Below are 13,472 nucleotides of genomic sequence, written 5' to 3' on the forward strand. Positions count from 1 at the left end.
TTTTTCTTCCTTTTGTTTTGTTTTGTTGGTAGTAGTTTTGTCTGATTCTTTGTTTCAAACAGGGTCTCAGTGGGCAGTGATGGCCACTTCTTTCAATCACAGTGCTCTAGAAGCAGAAGCAGTCAGGGCTACTCAGAGAAACCCTGTCTCAAGAAAAAGAAAAGAAGAAAAGAAACAGGGTCCACTATGTAGCCTAGACCAGCTTTAAAACTTCAGTGATTCTCTTCCCCTTCCCAAGTGCTGAAATTACAAGCATGTACAAAGTATCAAATCCAGAACTTCATACATGCTAGACAACCACTCTTACCAAGTGAGCCATTAAGAATACAGTTTTTAAAAGAAAAATTCAGGTTTTGGGGGGGTTTATTTTTGTTTGTTTGTTTCTTCAGGGGTGTTTTTGTTTTGTTTTGAGATAGTCTCTCTCTATGGAGCGAAGTCCCAGAACTCTATATGTAGACTAGGCTAGCCTTCAACTCACAGAACTCTTCCTCCCTTTTCCTCCCAAATGTTGGGATTAAAGGCATGTGCCATCATACCCATGTACACAGAGATCAAAAGGGTATCAGGTCACTTTGAGCTGGAGGTACAGCCAATTTCCAGCTGCCTAATGTGGGTTCTGAGACTTGAACTTCCACAAGAATAATATGTCCTCTTAAGTACTGAGCCATCTCTCTAGCATCTAAAAATTATTTTTAAAAAATTTAAGGACTGGAGAGATATCTGTGGTTAAGAGCACTGACTGCTCTTCCAGAGCTCCTGAGTTCAATTCCCAGCAACCAAATGGTGGTTCGCAACCATCTGTAATGGAATCCACCGCCCTCTTCTGGTGTATCTGAAGACAGCAACAGTGTACTCATATACACAAAATAAAATAAATCTTGAAGAAAAAAGATTTAAGCCTTCAAGAGGCTTTCAAAAGAGGAGACATTCTTAAACGCAGGCACCAAAACATCAGTATGTGTTGGAAGCTGACTGGAATATAACAAGAAAGTCATGCTGGTTGCAGGGAAATGCAATCGAGGCAACACTGCAATATTGAGGTGCTTTTGGGGGGACCCACTCAAGGTTTAATAATAGAGATGCAGAGACATTTGTATAGTATAAGGCTGTTGGCCTTTTGCTGGGGCAGACTCTCAGTCACAGTTTAACTTAACCCGACTTCCCAGTCACAGCAACCCCAACATGTTGATTCCCCTCCAATCTAATGTCACCTCTAGTCCTCTAGTTTGTCCATCTTATCATCCCTACCATCAGCTTAAACTCCAGCCCTTTATTCTCCAAAGAGCCTCATTCCGGTTTGAACCAGTCAGAAGCAGTACACACCCAATCTTTTTGGGTTGCCCTTTGGACCAGCTGAGGGCTATGTGACCTCCTCCTGCAGGGCAGTTTGCTTTTTTTTTTTTTTTTTTTTGCTAAAGATTTATTTATTTTATGAGTACACTGTAGCTGTCTTCAGACACACCAGAAGAGGGCATCGGATCCCGTTACAGATGGTTGTGAGCCACCAAGTGGTTTCTGGGAATTGAACTCAGGACCTCTGGAAGAGCAGTCAGTGCTCTTAACCATTGAGCCATCTCTCCACCTAGCCACCACCTTTAATGTGATAATCGCAGAGAATCAATTTTTGGGTAGGTAAGGAAAGACATTTACATACAGGAAGCTGGTACTGGACAATACCAAATATGTTGCCAGCATTTTGCTCCCTGCCAGATGCAGCAATAAAAAACAGGGACATACTCACACAAGCCATTTGATATGTGGGGAAAGATTACCCCAACATTGCAGAAACATCCAGATGCTCAGGAGTGGTAGCATCAAGTGGCTCTAAAAGCAAATCATAGGGGAACAAAGTGCTGGTTAAAAACTGAGAAAGAAACTAGGTGGAGGTGGAGGTGGAGGTGGAGGTGGTGGTGGTGGTGGAGGTGGAGGTGGTGATGGTGGTGGTCGTGGAGGTGGTGGTGGTGGAGGTGGTGGTGGTGGTGGTGTAGGTGGTGTAGGTGGTGGTGGTGGTGGTGTAGGTGGTGGAGGTGGTGTAAGTGGTGGTGGTAGAGGTGATGGTGGTGGAGGTGGTGGTGGAGGTGGTGGTGGTGGTGGTGGTGGAGGTGGTGGTGGTGGAGGTTGTGGTGGTGGTGGTGGTGGAGGTGGTGATGGTGGTGTAGGTGGTGGTGGTGGAGGTGGTGGTGGAGGTGGTGATGGTGGTGTAGGTGGTGGTGGTGGAGGTGGTGGTGGAGGTGGTGATGGTGGTGTAGGTGGTGGTGGTGGAGGTGGTGGTGGAGGTGGTGATGGTGGTGTAGGTGGTGGTGGTGGAGGTGGTGGTGGAGGTGGTGATGGTGGTGGAGGTGGTGGTGGTGGTGGAGGTGGTGGTGGAGGTGGTGATGGTGGTGTAGTTGGTGGTGGTGGAAGTGGTGGTGGTGGTGCAGACCTTAATCTCAGCACTCAGCAGGCAAAGACAGATCTCTGAATTGGAGGCCAGCCTGGTCTGCAGAGTCAGTTCCAGGACAGTCAGAGCTACACTGAGAAACCTTGTCTTGAAAACAAAACAAAGATGAACCAGTGAGGACTGAAGAGATGGCTCAGTAGTTAAGAGCATTAGCTATCTTTCCAGAAGACCCAAGTTCAATTCCCAGCAACCACATAACAGCTCACAACTGTCTGTAATTCCATATCCAGGGAATCTGTGACAAGCAGTCAAATCACCAATGTACATTAAATTTTTAAAAAGTATGTTATTTGTTTTTTAAGCTAAAAAGGTGAGATCTCAGTGTCTGCATGTAGTAAGAGATCACTTCTAATCCCAGGAGAAACCCAGGACAGAATTTTTTCTCCAAATAGGCAATAAAGGTTTTTTTTCAATAGGGAAACTACCCTAGGCACAGTAAGGGGGAGGGACACGTGGCTAGCAAGGCAAGTGAAGCAATACTCAAGGACTAGGCTGGAGCCCAAGGATAAGATATACTTAGTTGATATAGCCCCAGGTACCAGCACCCAAAACAAACTAATTAAATAGCTGTGAAGCCTTCTGCCATATTCCTTCTAGAATACAAACTCCCAGTACTGTACCATTCTGAGAAGGTGCTTTGAAAACAATCTCTGGAAAAATTTATCCCCCCTAAAGAAAAGAGTTTTAACAGGTGGCACCCAGAATTCCCCTAGGAACTTCCAGATTACTCCGCCATAAATGTCTCAGTTGTCCAAGTAGGCTCATCATGCCAGTCATTCCAGCTTAGGAGGCTGAGACAGGAGGATTGTTAGAATTTACAGGCTAGCCTGGATGCTACATATTGAGCTCCCGGCCAGCCTGGGCTATCTGAGACCCTGTCATCATCATCATCATAGGAAAGACAGGGCATGTGACTAATTTGATAAAGTGCTTGCATAACAATTGTAAACCTTGTGCTCCAGCTTTAGCACTAAACAAACCTACAACCCCAGCTCTCTGGAGGAGCAGAAGTGCAGGAAATCCAGGTCGTCTTTGGATACAGGAGCTAGGCACAGTGCTGAACATCTTTAATCCCCAAACTCGGGAGACCAAGACCAGCAGACTCCGAATTTGAGGATAGCCTGATCTACATAGAGAATTCTAGGATCACCAGGGCTACACAGAGAGACCCTATCTTGGAAACAAACAAAAACCAAAAATCACAGCCCAAAACTTCACATTAGGGCTACTGCTATATGGATTAACCTCCCATCGTGGTGTGTTAAGAAGCAAGACTATGTGAGACCTCTAAAGATATGATTAGTTTATGCTGGAGAGATGGCTCAGTGGTTAAGAGCACTGATTGTTCTTCCAGAAGACCTGAGTTCAAAGTCCAGCAGCCACATGGTGGCTCACAGCCATCTGTAGTGAGATCTGATGCCCTCTTCTGCTGTGTCTGGAGACAGCTACGGTGTACTCACACAATAAGTGAATAAATCTTTTTTTTTTTTTTTTAAATGGTAAGCTTCAGGTTCAGTGTAAACCCGTCTCAAATTAAAGTGGAGGGCTGGAGACAACAGCTTAAAAAAAAACATTGCCTGCTGTTCCAGAGGATCTGGGTCCAATTCTCGCCATCCACATTGCAAGTCACAACTGTCTCTAACTCTGTTTCCAGGACATCCGAGGCAAGACACATAAACACTAAAGAAAATAAACATTAAAAAACTAGGCAGGCATTAGTGGTGCATACCTTTAATCCCAGACGTGGAAGGCAGAGGAAGGTGGGTCTCTGTGAGTTCAAGGCCAGCCTGGTCTACATAATGAGTTCCAGAACAGCCAAGGTTGTACACAGAAACCCTGTCTCAAAACAACAAACAAAGGTGAGGGAGGCTGGAGAGATGGGCCACGAGGTGAGAGCACTGCTGCTCTCCAAAAGGATGCAGGCTAAGTCCCAGCATCCACACAGTGGTTCGAGTCATCACCTGGTGGTTTCAGGGGGTCTGATAGCTTCTTCTGATAGTCACAGGCACCAAATGTGTGTGTGCTGCACATAGTAACACCTTCACATATAAAATAAAATGAGTAAATTTAATGATAAAAACAAACATAGCTGGGCCGGAGAGATGGCTCAGTGGTTAGAGCACTGACTGCTCTTCCAGAGGTCCTGAGTTCAATTCCCAGTAACCACATGGTGGCTCACAACCATCTGTAATGAGATCTGATGCCCTCTTCTGGTGTGTCTGAAGAGAGCAGTAGTATACTAACATATAATACGAATAAATCTTAAAAACAAACAATAGCAAAAACTAAGTATTGAGCAATAGAGGAAGTAACCTCTAGACATACATAGACACACAGTTTTAGAGCTGACATTTTTTAAAAAGATTTACTTATTTATTATATATAAGTACACTGTAGCTGTCTTCAGACACACCAGAAGAGGGCATCAGATCCCATTATAGATGGTCGTGAGCCACCATGTGGTTGCTGGGAATTGAACTCAGGACCTCTGGAAGGGCAATCAGCGCTCTTAACCACTGAGCCATCTCTTCAGCCCTAGAGTAGACTCTTAATTTTTTTTTAAGGTAGGATGACTTTCCTTACCTTGAAACTCTTTGGAATCACCAGGAAGAAGGCCTTCACCAGCTCAGGCCTCTTGGCATTTAAGATTTAAAACCATAAGCTTAAAACCTTAATTCTTTACAAAGTATATACATAAGATAAATAAATAAATAAATCTTAAAAAAAAAAAAAAAAAAGCATGAGCCCTTCACATAATTTTTTAAGAAGCACCTAATGGATATACTTAGAAAAGAGCTTGGGCTGGAAAGATGGTTCAGCAGTTAAAAGCACCGATTGCTCTTCCAGAGTTCAATTCCCAGCAACCACATACATGGTGGCTCCCATTCATCTGTAATGAGATCTGATGCCCTCTTCTGGTGTGTCTGAAGACCGTGTACTTATATATAACAGATATAAATAAATCTTAAGAAAAAAAGAAAAGAGCTAAAGTACCTGGATGGAGTTTAGCATCAGATCCAGTGCCCAATCTATGGAAGGTCCTGGCTTCTAGCCCCAACACTCAAAAAGAAAAAGAGGGTTGAACCATGAAAGAGAAAAATTTAGGGTTTAGAAAATACAGTAGTAGTACACAACTTTAATCCCAGCACTCATGAAGCAGAGGCAGGTGGATCTCTGGGTTAGGGGCGAGCCTGGTCTATAGAGCAAAACTTCTAGGACAGCCAGAGTTACACGGAGAAGACCTATCTTGAAAAGAAAGGAAGGAAGAAAGAAAGAAAGAGGAAAGGGAAGGAAAAGAAGAGTCTGGCGTGCTATAATGAGGTCAAAGGAAATGCCCAGGGCAGTGTGGAGGAAGACTGAAGGAGAGCTAGTCCAAATGCAAAAGGTCACCAGTCAAAATAGATCAGTGGCTTGGGGAAAGATAGCTGCAAGAAATGAAGTAGGCGGGATGTCTGTCTGGTCTGTCTAAGCACTTTTAGACTGAAATGGGGGATTCATGCCTCATGGCTCACAGCCTGGGAAAGTGAGCAACACAAAACAGGTTCTGGGAAAATAGAACGTGTGTAAAAGGAAAATAAGACCAGACATAGAAGCAACCCCCCAGGAAACTGAGATGGGAAAACCATAAGTTCAAGACCAGGCTAGGTTTCGACACCCAGTCCTCAAGACAAAACAAAATATCATAGCACTATTGGGACTATGTGAGTTTGGAGGTAGGAAGAGTTCATGATTCTAAGATAGAAGGTAGATTTCTGTCTTTTCTAGAGTTTCTATAATATTATTTTATACACTATAATTATAATATTATAATTTCTATATATTTCTAGAGTTGTGATAAAACATGATGATCAATAGAAACTTGGGAGATATGGTTTATTTCAGCTTATAGTTCCACATCATAGTTCATCGTCAATTGAAGTCAAGGCAGGAACTCAGGGCAGGAGCTGAAGACAGAACTGAAGCAGAGGCCATGGAGGAACACTGGTTACTGTCTTGCTCCTCTCCCCTGTCCCCGGTGGCTTACTCATCCCATATCCAGGACCTCCAGCCTAGGGCTGGCACCACCCACAGTTAACTGGGCCTTCCCACATAGATCATCAATCAAGACAATGTACACAGGTTTGGTCGCAGGCCAATTTGGTGGGGGCATTTTCTCAGCGGAGATACCCTCTTCCCAAGTGACTCCAGCTTGTCTCAATCTCCCACAGGTTTAGCCCACAGCTAATGCCTAGGATTGAACAACTCAAAGAGTAGCCATAAAAGCACATTGTCGAGTGAGATGGTGGTAAGTCACCAAAAAGATTTTCCTAATACTTTGAATGTTAGACGGGAATGTTGTCTCTGGAGAGAGGAAATAGAGGCATTTGGATTATAGTCTCATGAAACTGGGTTTTCCAAAAACACACAAGTCTGCCTTTATCTTTGCTGCTGCTGCTGCTGTTGAGAAAAGAAAGGTCTTGCTGTGTAGCCCATGCTGTTCATGAACTTGTGATCTTCCAGCCTCAGCCCCCACAGTTGGCATCAGAGGTTTGGGACACTGTGTCTCACTATATGCATCCTTGGAATAAAAATGTCAGACTGCGTTGGCTACCTCAATGATGGAGCACATTTTCTCAGCATTGTAAGGACCTGGGTTCTGGAGCTAGAAAGATGGCTCAGTGGTTAAAGGTACTACTGGCCGATCTTTGAGAGAGGCCCAGGGTTTGATTCCCTGAATCCTCATGACTTCTAACAACTGTCTGTAACTCCTGTCCCAGGGGATGTGAAACCCATTTTTGAACTCCATGGGCACTGCTTGCATTTGGTACATAGAGATATACATGCAAACAAAACACCCATAAGACATCTAATAAAAATAAATAATACCTTCATGTCTCTAACTACCTTCTATACTGCCAGTTTACTACTTCGTCCTTCCTTTCTTTTAAAGATTTACTTATTTATTATATATAAGTACACTGTAGCTCTCTTGCGACACACCAGAAGAGGGCATCAGCATCAGATCTCATTAAAGATGGCTGTGAGCCACCATGTGGGTGCTGGGCATTGAACTCAGGACCTTTGGAAGAGCAGTCAGTTCTCTTAACTGCTGAGCCATCTCTCCAGCCTTTTCTTTCTTTTGTTTGTTTTTATTTGTTTTTTTTGTTTGTTTTGTTGTGTTTTTTTTAAGATGTATTTATTTTATTTTTATGAATACACTGTAGCTATCAGACACACTGGAGGAGGAGGAGGATGTCAGATTCCAGATGGTTGTGAGTCACCATGTGGGTGCTGGGAATTGAACTCAGGCCTTTGGAAGAGCAGCCAGTGCTCTTAACCACTAAGCCATCTCCCAAGCACCCTTGTTGTGTTTTTCAAGACAGGGTTTCACTCAGTGGACCAGACTGGCCTCAAACTCAGAGCTGGAGAGCTCTGCCTGCCTCTGCCTTCCCAGTTTCCTATTTCTTCAAACAAACAAACAAAAACAAGCAAACAAAAAAAGAAACCAGTGGCATAATAAATAAAAAATACAATAGTAAAAAATGTAAGCGTCCACACTGGCCCACTGGGGGTAGGGCAAGGACAGGATGTGCCCAGGTGACCAGGTGAGGAGGAGAATGGATCTGAAGAGCAGTCTCTCTCTATGCTTATTACATCTCTAGCACCCAACTACCTCCTTCCACCTGTTTGTTTGTGACTAAGTTCTCATTATGTAACCCCGGCTGGCCTGAAACTCACATTACAGACTAGGCTGACCTGGAATTCGCAAAGATCTACCTTCAGCTGCCTCCCAAGTGTGGTATTAAAGGCGTGCTTTACCACATCCTGCTGTCCCTCCCAAGACCCAGTGCTGATCCAAGGTCTGCCCTCCAGTAGCCAAGAAAGATCATGGGAGGAATGAATGCCCAAGCAAAAGAACCAAGCCCTTGAGCTTACAGGCAAAATGTGGTAGCAGAAATGTCCTTCCTGTACCCACGACTGCCATCTGTCCTCAACAGAAACTACAATCAGCCTTCTGCAGCAGCACCAGCCTTTCAGCCTGACAACCGAAGAGGTTATCATCCCTGAGGAGGAGGAGGCAGAGGGCCCCCCAGGGCCTAACAATCTTATCAGTCTAGAAGAGGAGACATAGACCGCCCTCACTTCCCATCCCCAGTATCTCTCTGTGGCAACACCCTTGGATGGTGAGGTTAAGGGTGTAACCAGATGTCAAAGCCAACTGACTTTTGACTCTACCTCCAAACCTCAGTACTTTAGTCTCCAGGGATTACAAGGAGAGCAGAGGAACTCGAGGTTGGTGACTTAGAGTGGTGGCTTCCGTGAACTCTGTGGTCCATTGTCAGTAAGCTCCTGTGAGCAGTATTGCTGGCAGAGACCCCAACCCCTTTCTAGCTCTGAAGTAGAGAGAAAAGTAGCAGGGGTCTCACTCCTGTGGGAAAGGAGATGTGTGGTATTCTTCACATTGGCATTACTGATGTTAACCAAGGACAGTAAACCACTCAGTCCCACTTGAGCCAGGCCAGGGAACAACCTACAACAGCAGAGAATGGTTGGCCTTCACATCTTCACAGGAAGGAATCTTATATGCATTGCTAAAAAGAACATAGTGAGTGTGCTGTGGTAAAATTCATGCAAAAGAAACACACACACACACCTACCTTTGCATTTTCTTGAAAATTAAGTAGCAAGACTACCACAGAAGAATACTACATAAAATCAGTGAGTAGCACACGGCTGAGGTTGTAGCTCAATTGGTAGAGTGCTTGCCTAGCATTTCCAAGCACAAGGATTGAACTGGCACCATCAGATGGTACTTGTGCTTGTGGTAATAAGGTATATCGGGGATGTCAACAATGTTGCAAAAAAAATAGGCATGTAATGTTATCTCAAAGGCAATAACCATTGTTTTTGTTGTTTGTTTTTTGAGTCTCAGGTAGCTCTGGCCTGTGGACCAGGTTGGCCTTGAACTAAAGATCTGCCTGTCTCTGCCTCCCTAGTGCAGGGATTAAAAGCATGGGCTACTATGCCCTGAGTTTTATTTTTGGTGGTGTTCTTTTTGTTTTGTTTTATAATTATGTATCTCTGTGTGTTCCTGTTTAGGTATGTATGGATGTGATGTGTACTCGTATGTAGGGATCAGATGAAATTTGAGGGTATCATCTTCAGAAACACCATCCACCTCTCTTGAGAGAGGGTCTCTTACTGGCCTGATATTTACAAAGTAACTTAGACCCCAGGACTCTGCCTGTCTCTGCTTCCCTAGTGTTGGGATACAAGCACATGCCACCACATCTAGCATTTTAATGTGGGTTCTGGAGATTGACCTCAGGTCCTCAGGTTTGTAAATACATATAGAGAAAATACACACACACACATACACACACAAGAAAATGTATGTGTAAGAGCGTTAAGTGGATAATATCATGCAAACTGCAATCAAGACAGAATTTCACAACAGCCAAAGCCTTTTGCTTGTTCATTTGTTTGAGACAGGGTCTTACAGCTTTGGCTGACCTGGAACCGGCTTTGTAAACCAGAATAGCCTTGAACTCACAGAAATCCACTTGCCTTTACCTTCCTAGTGCTGGGATTAAAGGTATCAATGCCTGGCTTGGAGCAAGAATGAAATCGTCATCTAAACCAAGGACTCCTTGAAATTATTGGTGCGACTATGGTGATGTTATTTGGTTTTCAGAAGATAGCTATAACTCTATGTCACATGTGGGAAAGATTTGGGGATCTGGAATATGCTATCAAGTTAAAAATGATATTGAAACCTTTTGGGGGGCCAGAACTTGAAGATGAAAACGTACAGGTTTAGTGTTTTTTTGGTTTTTTTTTTTTTTTTTTTTTTTTTTTAGTGCATATAGAAGCTCATATAAGTTCAATGTGTGTGTCTACAATGAAAGTCAATTTATCAATGCAGTATTTCGAATCATCAGATCCTCCAAATGAAACCAGAAAGCTTACATTAAGGCAAACAGTCCTAGGCATGTCTAAGCATAATCTTGCAAAGAGCCTTGCTTTCTTATTTGACACATTTATTCGAAAACACATTTCTGGGGAATTAATAAACATTTTGCATATTTATATTTCGTATTCACTTAATATAAGTGAATTATCTGCCTGGTTTCAAATAAGATACACAGAGCTACAGCCTGGCTCAACCAAAAGCTTCCATATTTCTCTACTATACTACATAAGATCTTTTTTTTCCCCTCTAATGTGTGAGGTGAGCCTTTAATGCCAGGACTGGAGAAGCAGAGGCAGGTGGATCTCTAAGTTAGAAGCCAGTCTATACAGAGTGAGTTCCAGGACATCCAGGACTTCACAGAGAAACCCAGTCTCAAAACAAAACAAAAAACTAACACTCCCCAAAAAAACCCAGCAAAAATGTGTGTGGTGACTCAGGACTACAGAAGAGGGCTTCAGAGTCCCTGGAACTAGAGTTATAGAGGGTCATGAGTTGCTATATGGGAACTGAACTCTGGTCATCTGGAAGAACAGACAGCATTCTTAACTGCAGAGCCATCTCTGTCTCTCCAGCCCTTTATTAGACTTTTATAGGGTCTATCTTCTCAGGGACATAAAATGGCTGGTGCACCCTCTGAGAGCTCACTGAGAAGTGTACCTTCTTCCACTGAAGCAGATATTGATGAATTAGTCCCAAATTCCATAATATCTCCCTCATTTATATTACCATTTTTCTGATATCTTTTTTTGTTTTATTTTTAGGATTTTTAAAAATTAATTTATTTTTATGTGCATTGTAGCATTGGCTGCATGTGTGTACCTGTAAGGGTGTCAGATCTCCAGAAACTCAAATTACAGATAATTGGGAGGTGCCATATGGGTGCTGGAAATTCAACCCAGGTCCTCTGGACCAGCAAGCAGCCAATGGTCTTTACCGCTGAGTCATCTCTCTAGCTCTGTTTTTAGGATTTATTTTTAGTTATGTGTATGTGCGGTGGGTTTGTGTGAATGCATGTACGCATGTTCTTGTAGTATGTGCAGAAGCCAGAAGAGAGCATGGGTACTGGGAACTGAATTCCAGTTCTCTCCAAGAGCCAAGCAGGTTCATGGTGGCTGAGCCCCATTTTCCACCCCTGATTGCTTCTTCTTTAAGTCAGGATCTTATGCATCTCAGGGTGGGCTCGGACTTGCTCTGTTTCTGAGGATAGCCTGTGTTTTCTACACTATTCCAGGTTTATAAGGTGCCAAGGACCAAACCCAGGGCTTCAGGGATGCTAGACAATCATTCTATCAACTAAACCACATCCCCAGCCCCTTTTTACTTTTATATAAAAGAAAAATCAAAAAAGGAGAACCAATAAAGTTTTATTACTTGGATAGATGTTCATTTTCCTTTTAAGTGATCACAAACTTGGGACATGCTAGCATTTTAAGGAGACTGTGAACAGGAAACTGTACAGTTAGAAGCTGTGAATAGGACACTATACAGTTAGAATTAGTGTGTGAGGATTTTTTTTTTCATACCTGTGATGGTCTTTGTCACCACATTTGCTTACTTATAGATGAGGTCCTAACTGAAGGCTAGAGAAACCAGAAGGTCAGTCGCCCTTTCTTAAAGCCTTACTGCTCTGATGGCAGCCGTTTGCAGGTGCAGCTCTGTTTTACAGCTTGTTAGAAATGCATACACCCCCAAACCTGACAAATTAAAATCTGCTCTTTAAGAAAACTCCCAGTCTCAAAGGACAAAGGGAAGCCTGGCTCCCCAAGGGTCCAGGTTTCTGCTCCTGCTGTAACTGAACCTCTGAGGTTCTTTGCTGGGTTAGGGCAGCTGGAGTTGATGTAAGAACATGGATATTAAATTGCAACCAAAGCCAGGAAGGTTACAGCAACAAAAGGAACACTGCTTGTGGCAAGCTGTCTGCATGGGCCGTTGAAGGAGGGGCCAAGAGGGCTGCTGCCAGCAGACATTTTTCTTTGTATGTGTATGTGTGTGTGTATGAGAAGCTGAGGATCAAGCCCAAGGCCTCTTTCTTGTTCTACCATGGAGTTCCATTCTCTGCCCCATCAAAAGTTGCTCTTAATTTGAAATGTAAATACAGAGAATATCTAATCATTTTTTTTAAGTCGCTCTTGTTCTTCCTCTTCCCTCTCTGTCCCTTCCCTCCCTATCTCCCTCTCCCCACCCCCAGTGTTCATGGGCAGCTTCTACTCCTCTACTCTCTGCCTCTGTCTCTACTACCCCCTCAACTCCCCTCTCCATGCCCTAAATAAACTCTATTCTACACTGAAAAAAATAATTTATAAGTCTTATTGATACCTTTTAACCACGTGGAGAAAAGGGTAGGACCCTCAGTTTTAACTAAATTGGAAGGTGCATGATTTGAGTTTAAAAAAATGTAAGGTTTGGGTCATACTTATGGGGCACAAGAAAACTCTTGAAACTTCTTTAAGAACTCGTGATTAGGGCTGGAGAAGTGGTCAGTTGCTGCTCTTTCATGAGACCTAAGTTCAGTTCCCTGAACCCATGTTAGTGGACTCACAATGGCCTGCAACTCTGGTTTCAGGGGATCTGACACCCTCTTCTGCACACGTGTAGCATACATTCAGAAACACAAATAAAAACTTGAAATCTCTTTAAAAGGAGAGTATGTGTGGATCTCTGTGAGTTCCATCCAGGCTAGCCAGGGCTACGTAGCAAGACTATCTCAATTCAAAAAAAACAAAAAAACAAACAAACAAACAAACAAAAAAAACCACACACACACACACACACAAATCCACAGCACAAACAGATGTAATTACAACAAAATCTTGTTTGGTTTGCTATATGAGATTAAGTTTTGGGCAAATCATTCCTTGGACTATAACCCAGGCCAAATACAGTCTTCCAGAATTTGGCAAAGTCGCACACATCTTCAAAGACTCCACTTTGGTAAAGTCCTCTCAAATTAATTAATAGGACTATGTAGAAGTTCAGATACAGCTGCTAATTTCGAGCCCTTCCTCTACAGAGTAGGCTAAAATAGTAGGACTCGAACTCTTACACCGCCGCCAACAGAAGCACGTGGAAGCCCGGGGG

At 43.3% G+C, this 13,472-nt stretch overlaps 1 pseudogene across 1 annotated transcript in view; it reads right to left on the reverse strand.

Annotated features, from left to right (window-relative positions):
* LOC308419637 (nucleophosmin-like) overlaps positions 1-13,472 on the reverse strand; it is a 506,796-nt pseudogene that overhangs the window by 477,785 nt on the left and 15,539 nt on the right. The gene's annotated exons all lie outside the window — the stretch shown is intronic.

Source organism: Micromys minutus, assembly GCF_963924665.1.
Source record: "Micromys minutus genome assembly, chromosome: 4".
NCBI lineage: Eukaryota > Metazoa > Chordata > Mammalia > Rodentia > Muridae > Micromys > Micromys minutus.